At 43.5% G+C, this 16,571-nt stretch overlaps 1 protein-coding gene across 15 annotated transcripts in view; it reads left to right on the top strand.

Annotated features, from left to right (window-relative positions):
• adgrl2a (adhesion G protein-coupled receptor L2a) overlaps positions 1-16,571 on the top strand; it is an 877,972-nt gene that overhangs the window by 431,724 nt on the left and 429,677 nt on the right. For 13 of the 15 annotated variants that reach the window (XM_068036644.1, XM_068036649.1, XM_068036640.1 and 10 more), the window contains one exon: positions 12,865-12,914. The gene's annotated coding sequence lies outside the window, so the exon portion shown is untranslated. Of the gene's footprint in view, positions 1-5,007; positions 5,033-6,823; positions 6,859-12,864; positions 12,915-16,571 lie in introns of those variants that run through there. The other 2 variants (XM_068036647.1, XM_068036646.1) reach the window with 2 other exon arrangements.

Genomic DNA, 16,571 nt, shown 5'->3' with positions numbered 1-16,571 from the left:
ACCTTACAGCACAAAGAGAGGCCATTGTGCTTTGCCAGCTCTTTGAAAAAGGTATCTAATTATAGTCCCACTCCCCTGCTCTTTCTCCACAGCCCTGCAAATTGTTCCTTTTCAAGGAAAAATGGCTGAACGTAAGTGAAGGGTAAGTATTTTATTTGTTGCAGAACACAGTCCGCAGTAAGAGTGCTCATTTGGTGAGGATGCTGTGACTGCCCAGCAGGATTCGGGTTCAGTTCTTGGCCTCTCCTGAGTTAGTTAATCACAGCAGGGGTGGCAATTTACCTCAATGCCCCTGTTATGGGGTGGGGAAATATCAGCCAGGGTTTCCTCCTATTGCTATTGGAACATAGAAACAGGAGTCGGCTATTCAGCCACTCAAGCCTGCTCTGCCATTCAATGAACTCCTGGTTGATCTGCACCTGACCTCCGTTTACCAACCTTGCTTCCATATCCCATGATACCCTTGCCCAAAAATCAATCAATCTTGCACTTAATAATTTCGATTGTCCCAGCATCCACAACCTTTTGGGGGAGAGAATTCCAGCTTTCTGTTACACTATATGAAAAAAGTATCTCCTGATTTTGCTCCTGAACGGTCTAGCTCCAATTTTAAGATTATGCCCCTCCCCTGTGTTCTTGATTTCCCCCACCAGAAGAAATAGTTTCTCCCTATCTATCCTATCAATTCCTTTTTAACATTTTAAACACCTTAATTAGATCACACAGTAATCTTCTAATCTCGCAGAAGTACAGGCCAAGTTTATGCAATCTGTCTGCGAAATTTAACTCTCAGGCCCGTTGTCATTCTGGCGAATCTGCACTGCACCCCCTCCAAGACCAATATATTCTTGCTGTAGTGCGTTGGCTAAAAGTGAATGGAGTACTCCAGATGCCATCGCTGTTCCTGTATGAGAATTGGATGATGAGATGCCCTCCACAATTGAATACCCTGTTGACGCTCACTGTCTGGACCTAAGCCGAGAGCGATCATTTGGACAAGGCCTACTGGTAAAGAAAGACTTGTATTTATATAGCGCCTTTCACAAATTCAGGACATCCCAAAGTGCTTTACAGAAATGAAGTGCTTTTGAAGCGCAGTCACTGTTATAATGTCAAACGCAGCAGCCAATTTATATGTAGCAGGCTCCTGCAAACAGCAATGTGATAATGACCAGATAATCTGCTTTAGTAATGGTTGAGGGATAGATATTCAACAGGACACCAGGAAGAACTCTTATTTCAAAATAGTCACACAGGAGCTTTTACATCTACCTGAGAAAGCTAGCCATGTATTCACAGCACGTCCATAAGATGGCACATCAAACAGTGCAGTGCTCCTTTTGCAATATTATAGGAGTGTCAACCCAGATTTTTGTGCTTAAGTCTCCAGAGTGATAACCTTCTGACTCCAAGACAAGAGCGCTATCACCTGAGCCACGTAAGCTACGGTAACCATGCGCATTCATGTGGGGGGTGGGGGGGAGGTGTTTGGGGGAAAAAAAGACAAACCTGCTTTTGCTTGCTCCACGGGACTGATGTTTCTCATTCAGACCCTGAAGCAAGTGTATGTTTCCTTTCTCTTGTCAACACGCAGCCACAATAGGAGCAGGACATTAGACAAGACAGCTCAATGCATACGCAGTACCAATGAGACTGAAACAAATATCTGATTGTTCCAAATGTGGCCCTCCTCTGGAATGACAGACGCCCTCTTGTGATGCTGGATTGTTTGCAGAGGATGCTGACAACTCAACCACGGTTTGACCTTTACTAACAGATTGATAAGTTATATTGAATTGCCCATCACTGAAGGACATCATTAAACTGCATTGTTTGATTACACTTTCAGCCATTTCTCCCCCCCCCTCCCTATTTACTTAATTTTTCTTGCACAAGCCTGGCAGACACCCGCATTCCAACTAACCACTGGTCCTTCCAGCGGTTTTAAAGATATATCTCTCAAATGAAGGCTTGATGTAAACATCCGAATCTGCTTGGCAACCCAATTGCCAGCCAAAGATGAAGCTTTTGACAGCACAGCCAGTGCTGAGGAGACTTGAAAACCAGCTACCAAAGCAAGAAAGCTATGCGCTCCCTTCCAGCCACCATTTGCTTATCCAGAGCTTATATTTTATTCAGGATCGAAGCCTCAGGGAGGTACAGCTAACCTATGGGTCTGTTGATGATAATTTGTAATAGTCACCGAGAGCCCATGGGGATGTGTGTCCATGGTCAGGGATATGTTGAGTTTAAAATTACTTGTTTCATTTTACCACTGCATTGGTTGAAGGTTTTTGCTTAGAAGTGATTTGCCAGTCCAAGCCTTCTCTCAAGATGGCATCTACTCCATGGACTATAGTTCCCTGCCACCTTAATACCCCTCTGTGCTTTGTTCAAAGTGGCTGTAAGCACATAAGCTTAGACAGTGAGTGTAGGGGCACCCTGAGGAGCATCACAGCTGAAAGTGTCATTACCCGATGTGCACACGTGGGCGATGCCCAGTAGAGGTCACTAGACAACAATCGAGAGCTGCAATACTGGCTAATTTTTATTTTTGCTTTTTCCCTGTCCCAAGCCCATGGGAGCTGATGCCAGTCAGAGTGCCACTCTGACGGAGATCTGCTGGCTCGACACAGGTCACGGTCAAGCCATGTGGCCTTCCAATGCTTTAACTGGTGGTGTCTTTACCCACAAGGCCATAGAGTAGTGTCACACAATTGTCTATTTTGGGTAAATTTAATTTCAAATTCTAACAAAACCAGCACAACCTGACCTTGATAATAGCAGCACAATTTAAGAATTTAACATATTACAATAGTTTGGAACTGATTACAGTTACCTTTGAAAAATTAAACTCCAACATCTCACAAAACATACTTCAGTACAAGAGGGACCTTGATGGCTGTTTGAGTCTTGTGTATTCTTAAGTTCGCTTATATAGCAATTATTAAGTGAAAAGAAAGAAAGAAAGAACTCACATTTCTATAGAGCCTTTCAAGATGTTCCGAGCAACTTTACAGCCCATGAGGCTAGTGTGGGGCATAAACACTGGCATGAGCCACTTGGGCCAAATGGCCTGTTTCTATTGCTGTAACTTCTATGTAAATCACTGCTTTGATCAGAGCATGAGCCTTGTATCTTCATCCTGGCTGCTGCCCAGTCTTGAGTGAAGGAACCCTGCAGTGTTAACAAAGCATCCGCTCTAAAGCTGGTCCGTCAGTCTATTAACTCTGTCGCTGTAGACTGATCGAGGACTTGACGGCTCATTTAAATACCATATGCTCTTGTTGGCTGGCCCATGTCCAATGATCAATGCCTCAATAGCAGACAATGTCCATCACTACACCAGGGAATAATGTACACTGTTGCACTGATAAGTAACCAGATATAGTTAACGGTAAAACTCATTTACTTTCTCATTTAGGTATTTTTAGGTGAGCTTTCATCCACTTACCCTTTGTGCATATGTTTGTTTTTCTCTCTCATTCACACCCACTCTCTTTCACACTCACACTCTCACTCTCCTGCAAGGCGCTACAGTTTTGTCAGAAACCTCGTTATTGCTGGATGATTTTATAAATGTGCTGAGTTGGGAACATAGGAATAAAAGTAGGCAAAGACTTGAATCATTTAAGAAACTGATGCAGCAGTGGATGGGAGAGGTGGAGATAGAGACTTTCAAGATGAATTGAGAGGGGCCGAATGGCCTTCCTTGGGTGTGGTAATTGCAGCCTTGTTCTTAATTGGTATCCAGTGACACCTGTTGAAAGTGCATGGGTATGTGATTGTCCAATGAGGAACAACTGTCTGGTTTTCCCTCCTCCACCTCACCCCTCCAAAATTGCCAAGGCTCCTCCTATAAGCAACTATCACTTGGGTTAGATACCTCAGTGCAGTATTGCCAACTGGCTAGAGCTGTCATCTGTTGGATAAGACAATTAAACAGAGACCCCATCTGCCCTCTCAGGCACATGTAAAAGGTAGGTGTCCTGGTCAATATTCATCCCTTGACCAGTCATCACTAAAAAAGCTTTAAATTGGCCATTTACCTCATTGCTGTTTGTGGGACCTTGCTGTGCACAAATTGGCTGTCGTGTTTCCTACATTACAATAGTGAATATCTTTTAAAAATAAAAGTATTTCATTAGCTTTGAAGCACTTTAAGTCTTCCAGGGGTTGTAAGTATGCTCATGTGGAGCAAATGCCTGCACTGACCCCTGGGGCTGAAGGACCTGTTTCTGTGCTGTTAATTCTATGTGCCATAAAGACAGGGCTAAATTGTGGCGAGTCGAAGAGACTTAGTAGTTGGCAGGAAAAAAGACAGAGGCACAAGGGGAGAGCCAACTGTGCAACAGCCCCAACAAACAAATTTCTCTGCAGCACCTGTGGAAGAGCCTGTCACTCCAGAATTGGCCTTTATAGCCACTCCAGGCGCTGCTTCACAAACCACTGACCACCTCCAGGCGCGTATCCATTGTCTCTCGAGATAAGGAGGCCCAAAAGAAGAAGAATTCTATGTGAGAAATGCAAGTTCTTTTGTCTTTAATCTGTTTGATTTTAAATGCCTCAATTCTCCCTGTTAAACAAGGGGGTTGAAGAAATTGCAGACAAACACATTAAGCTGATTGTTTACTCTTGAGACTTTGGCAGCTTTCAGACAACTTGAACATGTCTGAGCGAAGCTTTGTCTACCAGGTCTGATTTTTTTTCTTTATTCATTTATAGGATGTGTGTGTCATTGGCTATGCCAGCATTTATTGCCTATCAGTAATTGCCCTTGCGAAGGTGGTGGTGAGCTGTCTTCTTGAACCACTGCAATCCATGTGGTGTAGGTACACCCACAGTGCTGTTAGGGAGCGAGTTCCAGGATTTTGACCCAGCAACAGTGAAGGAATGGCAATATAGTTCCAAGTCAGGATGGTGTACAATGAGGAATGGAACTTTCAGGTGGTGGTGTTTCAAGCGTCTGCTGCCCTTGTTCTTCTAGGTGATAGAGATCGCAGGTTTGGAAGGTGCTGTCGAAGGAGGCTTGGTGAGTTGCTGCAGTGTATCTTGTATGTAGTACACTCTGCTGCCACTGTGCGTCGGTGGTGGAGGGAGTGAATGTTGAAGGGGCTGGATGAGGTGCCAATCAAGTGGGCTGCTTTGTCCTGGATGATGTCGAGCTTTTTGAGTGTTGTTGGAGCTGCACCCATCCAGGCAAGTGGAGAGTATTCCATCACACTCCCGACTTGTGCCTTGTAGATGGTGGACAGGCTTTGGGGAGTCAGGATATTTCTTATGTGTCCGGGTCAGCCGGAAGACCACGATGACTGCTACTGCCACCGAAGCAGGTGTTCCCGACCAGAACAGCTTTTAAAATTAATGTACTTACTATAAGATCATATCTCCACTAGTAGCTAACCAGCAGTTCAGCCTTTGTAGATTTGTCATGTACTTAATGTGTGTGTTTGTAATTCTTTCAGTCACTTATCAACGGTGAAGTATTGACATATTCCTGCTGTTGTGAAAAACAGAGAGCATTTTGCAAGGAAGGGGAAAGTATATCAAGCTCTTACCAGAGTTTGCATTTGATGATTTAATTTTTAAAAGACCCTTTGAGCCTCCAGGGGAGTGTCTGTCAGTGAACCCTGTGTTTCAGGCCAACTTGGCAGCAGGCTCGAGCTGACTGTAAAATGACTGGGAGGTCTGGGAGAGGGAGCAAACTAGGGTGTTTGGCAGAGAAGAAATGTAAAGGACAAGTTAGAAAGAGCGCAGTGAATGAAAAGGCTTTTATGAGCTGTTAGTTGGGTTGATTGGGCCAAGGACGTGAGATATGCGGTGCCCTCATCCCCAACCCATGGTCGAATAGGCAGCCGATACTCAATGGAGGGGTTAATTTTAACCAGCAAGGCAGGAACTGGGTGTGTTTGGGTTGGTCGGCCATTTAGCACCCCACCTGATTTTACACTCCATCGACCTCAATAGGTGGGGGTACACAACCTGTTGGGTAGGTTGGGTTAAAAAGACTTAGTTTAGTTTAGAGATACAGCACTGAAACAGGCCCTTCGGCCCACCGAGTCTGTGCCGACCATCAACCACCCATTTATACTAATCCTACACTAATTCCATGTTCCTACCACGTCCTCACCTGTCCCTATATTTCCCTACCACCTACTTATACTAGGGGCAATTTATAATGGCCAATTTACCTATCAACCTGCAAGTCTTTGGCATGTGGGAGGAAACCGAAGCGCCCGGAAGAAACCCACGCAGACACAGGGAGAACTTGCAAACTCCACACAGGCAGTACCCGGAATTAAACCCGGGTCGCTGGAGCTGTGAGGCTGCGGTGCTAACCACTGTGCTACCCTTCTCCATATCTTGGGTCACTAGTGGACTACGGCCACTTGGGTGAAATACTAGAATATGCCCAGTGTATAGTTAAGCAGGAATATCCTGGTTTGTTGTAAAGGGACAACTAGATCGGTAGCTCCTTAGTGCTGGTTCTATCTATTTGACACCACCTGGTGCATCCAAAGGCAAATAAGAGTGACGGGGATTTGGGAATTTGCCTTTTGATGTTTGCCGAGTTGCTAATGAAAATTCATTTGCAAGCCTTAATAATTGACACCCCATAGGACCAGACCCTGGAGTAAATGAGGCAGAAAAAGAAGCTTTTTTTTTCAAATCAAGACTTGTTGGAGAAGATTTCCTCTGTGTATGGTGTAGCAAAATTGTTTCAGGAGTTTGGTGCAAATGAGATTCTGGTTTGCTGTGAAACTCACGGAGGGCAATCTTCCCTCACCATTGCCCGGTTTTCATTTCAGAACATTCTGGGTGAAAGCCAAAAACCAGACTGGTGGCTGAACATCCCAGGTGAGCTTCTTTCAACCTACCATTGCTGTGTGTGGGGTCATAGAGTCATAGTCATTATGGCACAGAAGGGTCCAGTCAGTCCCAGGTTGGAGGGGCTGAATGGCCTGCTCCTGTTCTTTTGACCCAAACCTAGAACCTTAATGATCTTTATGGTTCAGCCAATCACTAAATCAATATGAGACCTTCTAGAACTTTTAAGTTGTATCTTTGAAACTATGTACCCCTTCCCCAGCCCTAGGCTGCAATTCCCCCACCTGAAGATTCTTTCTGGAGCATGGTTCCCCATACAACACTGGCTGCCAAAGAGAAAGATTGCTGAAATTTCTTGCTCAAAAATTGCTTGCATTAAATTTGTCCAAACGCACAGCATTTACCGCTTTCTGATCAAATGCTGCTATGTTTCGAAATCTTTTTAAAATGATATATATATTTGTGCAGTTGTGTTGAAGGTCATTTTACATTGTTTTGCTCCTTTTTCTTTGAACGCACAGAAACGAAGTTCCTTGTCCTTCCCACTGTGTTCAGTGGGGACAAAAAAAATCTATAAATAGGTGGAACTGAGGGTGACTCTTCATCATGTCAAACCTGTGTCTCCTCATTCCACTCCCTGTCGCTGAGTGCTGAGTTTCTCCTTTGGTGCATTCACACAGAGCATAGATAGTGACTCAACTTATGAAATATATTAATAAAAGATTTTTTTAAATACTGAATTAGTATTTTATCAGAACCTTTTTGGCCTTTCTCCTAGCTCACTGCGTCAATAAATACTTAGATAGAAATAATAGCTAACAAAACTCACCTGACCTTATTTTGGAAGCAGAGAGGCCAAACTGTTCCACAGAAGAGAAAGACTTGCATTTCTATAGCACCTTGCATGACCTCAGGAGGCCCCAAAGTGCTTTATGGCCGATGACATATTTTTTGAAGTGCAGTTTCTGTTGTAAAGTAGGAAACATGGAAGCCAATTTGTGCACAGCAAGCTCCCACAAACAGCAAAGCCCCTTGCTCTTCGAAATAGTGGAATGAGATCTTTTACATCCATTTGAGAGGGAAGATGGAGCCCTGGTTTAAACTCTCACTGTAAGGTGGCACCTTCGATGGTGTAGCACTCCCTCAGTGCTGCATTGTACCACTATACAGCCTGGATTATGTGCTCAAATCTCCGGAGGGGAACTTGAACCCATGATCTTATGACTTGAAGACAGGAGAGATTGCTATCAACTTAGCCACACAGCTGACTCTAAGAGGACAGATCAGACCATGGTGAGATCTCCATCCTTATTGTTAAATAACCTGATGACATTGATAGCCCACAGTCCAACATTAAGAAAGAGTTGAGGGCTGAAGAGAGCAGAAAAGTGGCCAAAATTATAATGGCAAGCACTAATGCATGGTGGCATTGCCACAATTACACTGTCTTCTGCATTGGTGATCTCTTCAAATATACAAGGACCATCTTTCCTTAACATTCAACAGTGTTTGCAGTATTTTTTTTTAGAGAAATTGAGTGACGGACAGATAACAACGTTCGCAGCTTGGAGCACAGGCAGATCAAACATAAATAATCTGCTCAGTTGCTGCGTTTAACCTTTTTAATCAGCCAACGTTTTGAGGCAGGCAGTTAAAACAGCGACTTTCGTTTATTTACAATATTATTATTAGAGATAATTGCAGGTTACGAACTCTGCAAATTACCCGTGCTTTAGGTTGGGCGCAGAAATCGTGTTGGGAAGCGAATTAGATGATCCTATTGCGGTGCGTTTTTGCTTTGGTTGAATCTGCTGTGTGTTGCTGAGAGGGCTAGCGAGGAGTCCTGTCACCTCGAGTATGAGGTGATGGCTTCATGCGAGAGCAAGACTGGGCGGCAGGCAACCAGTGTGTGGAGTTCCAAAGAAATCAGCCTTCATTAATTTGAGTGCCGGCGCTATGTATAATTACTTAGCGTGAGAGTTGGCATGTGCAACTCGGAATGGCTGTTTCCATAGCTGCGCCTATTCATTACTATTATGGAATGAAGTGGCGCTGGCATTGAGACATGATTCTAGCCGGGATTGAAATGTTTTCCTCCACGTGTTTCGCTTTTTCAAGTGGAATTGTAACAGGATTCCAGATGTTACCAGGCCAGATCCAATAAACAGACAGAGAACCGTTTCTATATTAACCCCAACTACTACTCCGTACTTTGTCGGTATCTGAAAGGTAGAAAAAGTGGGAAATCTCGGTGGTGATATTAACACGCAAGAAGGGGATTGAAAATGTGTGAAGGGTCATCGACCTGACAGTTAACTCCTTGACTCTCTCCACAGATGCTGCCTGACCTGAGTATTTCCAGCATTTTCTGCTTTTATTATTGAAAATGTCTGTTGCCTTGTATTCAAATACAGCTTGAGGGATGGGAGAAGACCATGAAATATGTTTTTATATTTCTGGAAAAAAAATGCTGCAATGTGAGAGAAGATTTGTTGGAATATGTTGGGGAGGAATAAAAATGCATCTTATAATTGGAAATATAGATTCTTTATGTACTTGGGTTGTGTCTGGAGAGAGCGCTTTGCGATATATATCAGAGAGAAAGAATTAATGCCATGCCCTTCAAATCCTCAAGGCACCCGAAGTAATCTGTAGCCAATGAGTTACTTCCGCACTGTAGTTACTGTCGCTCAAAGGCAGACCCAGCAAACAAGTTCCCACAAATAACAATGAAATGGAGTTAGTTTAATCTGTTTTTGGTGGTATTGATTGAAGTTAGGCTATTGGCTAGGGCACTGGGAGAGCTCCCTGCCCTTCTCTGAATAATTGCCAGGGAATCCGTTCCAACCCTCTGAACAGAAAAAGAGGGTCTGCATTTTTATAGCGCCTGACACAACCTCCGGATGTCCCAAAGCGCAAAGAGTCAGGCATAGACTTTAAGTGTAATCAGTGTTATAATGTAGGGCGCACAACTAGCTCCCACAGGCACCAATCTATTAATAGTCAGAGAATCTTGTTGATTGTTGGATAAATATTGTACAGGACACCGGGGGGGAACCCCCCTGCTCTTCTTCCAAATAGTGTCATGGGATCTTTCACACTTGGGTAAGAGGGCAGACAGGACCTCAATCCAGTGCCTCATTTCAGTGAAGATAGCAGCGCTCCCTCATTGAGGTGATCTCCTATATTATGTGCTGAAGCCCTGAAATTTGGCCTGAACCAATGACTTTTTTTAATTTAAGACGCTACCTCTATACCGGCAGCAACATGGAAGTGCAAGTTTGCTACTTTTCTGAATGTATTGGTGCAAGCCCACGAAAGCAGCCTCGTGGTAACACAGTGATCAGAAGTATTGTGTTTAAAATGCAGCCCTTCCCTCGAGTTCAGGAAAAGGTGAACAAGCAGTTTGAATTTAACCCATTTACAAGAGGGTCCTGAGCAGATGTGAAGCAAACTGCCCTGGGAAACGATGGAAGCAACAAGTTCGAGAGGGAGTTGCGTGGAAGAAGTTAAGGGCGGGGGACCCAAAGACGCTTGCAGTACAAAGAGAGACCATTCGGCCCCAATCGTGTCTGTACTAGCTCTTTGCCAGAGCAATCTGAAATTGTTCCCACAGCCCTGCCCCTTTTTCGCGAGAGCCCTTTTTGTTTCCAAACTTTACTCTTTGTTTAGCGAGGCAACTATCTCTGCATGTAACTTGGGACATTCCTTCCACATGTAGCAATCTTTCCTGACCTCCTCCCTGACTTTCATAATGAGTTGGCGTAAGGTATGGGAGTTTTCCAATTTAGGGACCACCCAATCTGACTGCAAGAATCTGCTCCAGTCCTTTTTTGTAATTCCTGTTCCAATGCCTGGGCCATTAGTTTTGTTCCAGCCAGCCCCGCTTTCCTAGAGTACAGTTTATCAGATTGCATCTCCAGCTCGCTCGCTCACTTTGCAGTTGCTCCTTCTGTGAAGAGTGTTCCCTCTTCCTTTTAAACTTCGCTGCTATTGCAATCCGTGTGTGTGTGTGAATTCTCTCCCTCTTACCCTCCACACATGTACAAAATACTTGCCAGCAGCCCCGCTGCCCCCGAGACTGTTACATAATCTGGAGCCTTGTCTTGAGATAATGAAGAGACTATTCTCTGGCTATTTTTTTTTTAAGTGATCTACATGGGGCATCAAAATGCTTAACACTGGTCTTTCTCCACTCCACCACCGCCCCCGCCCCCGTCTCTCCCACCTGGAATTCTTTTTATATCCCTTTCATTATCTCAACAAGTATGAACTATCGTGAAATACACATACCATTCCTTTCTTGAGAGCTGCTGAAGCCAATCATTCTGGGAAGTAGCTTGGGCAGTGCAAAGTCGCAACTCAAAACGCCAGGGCTCTCTTTCCGCGAAGGGAAAGTATGAATATGGGCTTTTTAAAAAGTGAGCAGCGGTGGGGGTTTCCCCTCCTTGTATCCTTGATCCCTCCTTGCCAACAGGTGTTTGGGGAGGCTTTATTGCATTTGTGTCACGAACGATCTGGAAAACCAATTATCTCGGTTTAGCTGACACAAGAGGCTTAGAGGCGCATCCACTGCCGCCCCCCCCCCCCCCAAGTCCCTTTATAACTTTATAAATCTGGTTTCGACCAACATCCTTTAGTGGGCGGTACAACAGCCTCCTGGATTGTGTGTGCGTTGTTTAAAAAGAAACCAGCACTAAATTACTGGAAGTTATCAGTGGGATCAACATGTTGGCTGTAAATTCAAGCAGATTCCTGCAGCAAAGGAAAGATGACGACAACCATCTGATTAAAGCCCAGCCTGGCTCTTGAGCAGCTGAATGTTACCATAGCAATAAGTGATGAAATGTGCATGTAGTGAGTTAATTAAATCTCGCCCGTTTGTTCGTTTTCTAACACTCGTTTTACTACTAGAGAAACCATCCATAATAATATTGACTGGGGCAAAAACAAAAGCTGAACACTTCTTGGAAGGAATGTTAACTCGTTTGCCTCTTCCTTGCGTCACGTTGCTTCTGGAACAGTTCCACACTACACTCTTTTTATCCTTGACGCGACCTTTAGTCTGCACAGAAATGTTCCCCGATGCTGTGAAGAGCTGAGTAAGGCACTCGCTAGCCCTGTTGTACTTGTGCATTCTTCAGTCGGAGCTGGCTGCAACTCACAGAGCGTACTGCCCTCTTCAGATCTTAGCACAAAATAACACACAGTTACACACATTTGTCCGTACCGCAAGGAAGCAAGTGCAGTTTGATCTTTGTTATACAAAGGCATTAAGGTTTTTTAAAAATATATTCTTTCATGGGATGTGGGCATCGCTGGCAAGACCAGCATTTGTTGCCCATCCCTAATTGCCCTTGACAACTGAATGGCTTGCTAGGGCATTTCAGAGGGCAGGTAAAAGTCAACCAGATTGCTGTGGGTCTGGAGTCACATGTAGGCCAGACCAGGTAAGGACGGCAGATTTCCTTCCCGAAAGGACATTAGTGAAGCAGATGGGTTTTTATGGCAGTTGATAGTAATGAGGTCATGAAACTGAGACGAGCTTTCAATTCCAGATTTTTAAAATTCAATTAATTGAATTTAAATTCCACCAGCGGCAATGGTTGGATTTGAACCCATGCCCCCAGGGCATTAGACTGGGCCTCTGGATTACTAGTTCAGGAGTTGAGATACAGACCAGCTATGGTCTCATTAAGTGGCAGAAGGGCTGAATGGCCTATTGCTATCCTGTGAATGGTAGAACAGGCTCAAGGGGCTGAATGGCCTGCTCCTTTCCCTAATGGGTGATGGAACAGGCTTGAGGGGCTGAATGGACTAATGTTGTTTCTATATAATAGAACTGAACATATTAACCATCATTACCGATTGTGAAGTATGTTGTCCAGACAAGTCACAATGCTGGTGAACAGAAAGCTCTCAAAACAAAATGTAACTGTTGTGCTTTTTAGATGTGGGCACACAAAGGTTTTGTAAATAGAAGGTGACCATCCTGGGATTAATCTTTTATACATATTTGTCTTCTTTGCTTTTCAGGACTGTTTGACATTCTAACAGGATGCTGAGGCCCACAACTTCTAAACGTGGTAAGGTGCAGATCTGCATTTTCAAATTGATCTGAATACATAATAATTTAGATAAAGCGATTCATTTCTTACAGTAGTTGATCACACTGGTTCTGAATCCTTTCAGATGTAACATAGGTATTCTTGTCTTAGTCGAAAACATAAAGCAATTATTCTTTAATATGGTTGATCTCCCTTGGGAAAGGGGAAGGGTGCATTTAGGTATCATGCAAGTTTTTGGTTCATTTCAGAAGGGTAATATTCATCTTAATTAGCAAAACAATTGATGGCTTCTTTCTCCTTTCACAAGAGGGAGTTTGTGTGCTGCACGCTAATTATCAGTGCTGGATTATCCTGATGAATGGAACATTCCCATTTTAGTGGGCATTTTGTGGAAGATGTTCTTCATATGCAGGGCTGTAAACCTCCTTTTTTGACACATACCCTCTTGAGACAGGGCACCGTGCATTTGATGAGTGGCGTTCCATTTAGTCTGTCATGAGAATGCTGCTGGGCACCATGCCAATGTAAGCATCGCTATTTCTATTTTTGAACACTGAACACACACACACACACACACACACACACACACACACACACACACACACACAATAATAGTTAAGATTTCATTCATGAAGTGAAAAACATCACAAACTTGTTTCTGGATTCTAATTTTTATTTTTTCAAAAAATTCCCAGCACCTTTCTAAGATCAGGATCCCCTCAGCTTCATGCCCTTTAACTTAAATTCCTTTCGACTCATCAAGATTATGAGAATGCGACACTCCCTCGGGTTGTGAAGGGGTTAATAAACCTGTCGCACTCCGCTGTGGAAGGCACATGATTTGCGAATGTGATCTTACAGCAGCATCTGAGAAGCTTTTCGAGGTGATTACAGCCCTGCTACAATCAGTTTGAATTGTCGCCAACAATGAGAGCCCTTTAGATGACAAAAGAAATTCTGTGTCTGGCCTGGAATAGTTAGTTACTCTCCATTCAAATGGTGTGATTGTTTAGGTGGGTTTATATTTTGAACGTGACAGGCCAGGAATGATGTACAGTAAACATGTCTGTTGCTTTGCTTATTAGCCCAGAGGGACTGTCATCAAACAAAGAGCCCACAGTCTTTTAATGGTGTTCAGGGTGAGAAAGTATTGTAGTGTTTACAATAACCAGCATGGGCCAGAGCATGCTTCTGAACAGGACAATAAGTGATATCCACTCAGCAGTGTCAGTGCAATTCCTTTTGTAACAACAATGGAAGCTTGCATTTTTGTATAGAAAGAGAGAACTTGTACTTATGTAGCACCTTATGCCTCTGGACATCCCAAAGCGCTTTGAAGCTAATGAAGTACTTTTTGTAGTGTAGTTCCTGTTGTTATGTAGGAAACATGGCAGCCACTTTGTGGCAAGCTGCCACAAAGAGAAATGAGATAAGGACCAGACAATCTCTTTTTGATTGGTTGAGTCATAAATATTGGTTAGGACACTGGGACAACACCCTTGCTTTCCTTCAAAATAGCAGCATGGGATCTTTTATGTCCACCTTTAGAGGGCAAAGGGGGCCTTTGTTTAACATCTCATCTGAAAGATGACGCCTCTGACGGTGCAGCACTTCCTCAGTACTGCTCTTGGTATGATTTTATTAAGTTTCTATATGGGAATTGAACCCACAAATGTCTGAATTAGAGGCAAGAGTACTACAAATTGAGCCATGGCTGGGGCTTTAAATACCTTAGATGTAGGAAAAACCATCCCATTCATTTCACAGAGATGCAAGGAAGAAAAATAAAAGCCCAGCAAAAAAGGAAATATCAGGTGCATTTAAAAGAGGTCCCAGGTCTACAAACCTCCCCCACCACCAACAGTTGGAGCCTGGAACAGGCTCAAACAGCTTCTCCAGGTGGGGTCTCAACAAGCTCAGATGGCAGATTCTGTCTGTTGTGAATGGTATTCCTGGTGATCAGCTAGTGGCGGCTGTAATCTAACGGTCAGTGCTCCTCAGGTCACTACGATTGGATACCTCATGACCCTCCATCCTGAAGTTAAGCAGCATTCTGATGCAGAAACATCTAACTGAAGCAAAGATGGGACAGGACGTGAATCAATGGCTTGGCAGGGATGTTGGCACTCTTTCCCCCTTGCAGAAATAGGCTGCCTCTAGTGCAGCCTTCTGTGAACTTACATCATTAGTCTTTTTGTAGCTAACTGTTGTCTATGTCTCTGGACTTTGCCTGGTCTATTGATTACACTTTGTGCATGTTTATTCTGAACCATGAATGAAGCTTGATTCACTTTCTATGACTGCACCCACCAACAAGTTCAGGATCTTTAGGAAGCAATTTGAAATAGCTTCAGTTTATCATCAGGCTTTGAATGGAACTGAAACATATTTTCCCATTTATTGAACGGTTAACCCCCAAAGACCACAGTAACATTTGAATTCCAAAATAAAACGTAGAAAGGCTCACTTTTATTTTGCTTTCCCATTTGTCTGAGACCTTAAACCAAAGTCCCGTCTGCCCTCTGAGTGGACGTAAAATATCCTGTGGCACTCTTTCGAAGAAGAGCAGGGGAGTTCGCCCCAGGTCTTGGCTAATATTTATTCCTCAATGACGTCACCAAAACAGATTATTTGGCCATTACCATATTGCTCTGTGTGGGAGCTTGCTGTGCACAAATGGCTGCCATGTTTTGGTACATTACAACAGTGACTACACTTCAAAAGTACTACTTTGGTTGTAAAGTGCTTTTGGAATGTAGTGAAAAGTGATATAAAAATAAAGAAAGATGGACTTGCATTCTATAGAACTTTTCACAACCACAGGATGTCTCAAAGTGCTCAAATTAAGTACTTTTGAAGTGTAGTCACTGTTGTAATGTAGGAAACATGGCAACCAATTTGTGCACAGCAAGCTCCCACAAACAGCAATGATAATGACCATATCATCTTTTTTAGTGATGTTCATTGAGTGATTAAATATTGGCCAGGACACTGGGGAGACCTGCTCTGTGCTTTAGAATCACAAATGCCAGTTCTTTCTTTCTTTGCACTTAATGACTGCTGTATGAATGAACTTAGGAATGCACAAGATGAGGAAAAAAAACCATCAAGGTCCTTCTTGTACTGAAGAATATTTTGTGAGAGGCTGGAATTTAATCTTTCAAAGAAGACCGAATTTCTGTATGCTGTAATATGTTTGTTTAAATCTTGCTGTTACTATCAAGGTCAAATGATGGTGGTTTTATTAAGGCCGTGAAGATGTTGTAAAAGGCATTTCATAAATGCAAGAATTTTCTCTCTCCTGTGCATGCTCTCTTTCTTTCACTACTTGCCAAGGTCCCATTGCACTGGTACTGGTCAGCTCCATGACACTAGTGAGGGTAGTATGTCATCACTTGTTGGTCTAAGCAGCAAGCGTTGAGAGGTTGTTTGAATTGAGGGTCTGTCACAGCCATACCCAACGCTGTTTTTAGCTGATGTCCCATGTACATGCACCTTCCAACAGGAATGGCTGGATATAAATCGGGGCTGGGATTTTCCACTTCAACTGCTAGCGGCATGTATCAGAAAATTCCGTGCACATCCATGGTGTAATTTTCTGGCTGTCACAATTAAAAGTGGCTGCAAGTTTAGAATTTCCTAATGGGCACAAAGAGCACCAAAGTGGGAATCTTG

The sequence above is a fragment of the Heterodontus francisci genome, chromosome 8, assembly GCF_036365525.1.
Source record: "Heterodontus francisci isolate sHetFra1 chromosome 8, sHetFra1.hap1, whole genome shotgun sequence".
In the NCBI taxonomy this organism is placed as follows: Eukaryota; Metazoa; Chordata; class Chondrichthyes; order Heterodontiformes; family Heterodontidae; genus Heterodontus; species Heterodontus francisci.
The sequence above is the reverse complement of the archived record's forward strand: the minus strand, read 5'-3'. Positions and strand labels throughout refer to the sequence as shown.